Below are 1,247 nucleotides of genomic sequence, written 5' to 3'. Positions count from 1 at the left end.
CAGTTAAATACTTGGTCATATTGTAATTATTGGTGGCTTTGTTTTAAAAATCTGCCTTGTGGAAGTTTCAAGTGGAGTGAAGCACTTGTCTTATTTACAAGAATGGATATTATTGTTCATATCAGATCAGTAGAAACCACGGTCTTCCCTGTCAAGGTCCAAGTTTGTGTACTTGTGTACAATCGAAATTGTTTTCCTTTTAACTTGAAATTAATATAGGACGACTTCGTCACCAAAATAACACATCAGACTTTACTATCCCTTCCCTTTTAAAGCTTTTCAACCAATTAACACATCGTATACTTTGACCGCCTTAAAGCTGCACTCTCACAGATTTACCATTTTAACAACTTTTTTTTTAATTTTTGTCTTGGAAAGGGCATTTTTTTGCGTAAATATCTGCAAACCAATAATATAAGACTACTGACAAAAGATCAGATCGCAGATTTTCATATTTCCGTTTGAAAATTAATGTTTTCTGGCTTACGGTTTAAGAAAAATGCATAAAACATCAATTTTTGAACTTAAAAAAAATGCGATCTAATTTTTTTTCAGCAGTCTTATATAATTGGTTTCCATGGATTTTCACAAAAATTGGCTCGTTCAAAGACAAAAAAAAAGTTGTCAAAACGTTCAATCTGTGAGAGTGCAGCTTTAAATGCCATTTATTCACGTTGTTCATCGTAATTATTCACTAATCAAAATTATTTATGACACCAGCATAAAACAACAAAACAATAATAGGAACAAGGCTTGTTATTGGCAACAATTTCCACATTGTATGTTAAATATGACAGAAATTGCCATCTTTGTAATTCTAATCGTATTGCTGATGAATTTCATTATTTGTTAGAGTCTAGTCAGCCTCGCTATGTCGACGTCGGATAAGTCGACTTTCCGGTTATGTCGACTTTTTGTTCCGGTCCCGAATTTATTCCTTCTTATTCTATATAAAATAAATCTGGTTGTGTCGATTTTTTTATCTCGACTTTTTTTGCTATGTCGATCTCGTTTTTCAGTCCCAGTGGTAGAATTTCACACATTTTCTATGTTCTTTATGTCGAACTGTAGATCGAGACGTAGGTGTGAAAATATTCATGACGGTTTGCGGCTTGTCGCAAAATAGCGTGTCAATATAACAAACTGTCATAATTGGGGGATACAAAAATGTAATTGGTAAGTGCGAATAATTAAATTTGTTTGTTTATGTATTTAATTAAAGAGACATTTATTGCGCAAGCTCTTTT

The sequence above is a fragment of the Mya arenaria genome, chromosome 1, assembly GCF_026914265.1.
Source record: "Mya arenaria isolate MELC-2E11 chromosome 1, ASM2691426v1".
Classification (NCBI taxonomy): Eukaryota; Metazoa; Mollusca; class Bivalvia; order Myida; family Myidae; genus Mya; species Mya arenaria.
Note: the sequence above shows the minus strand (reverse complement) of the source record.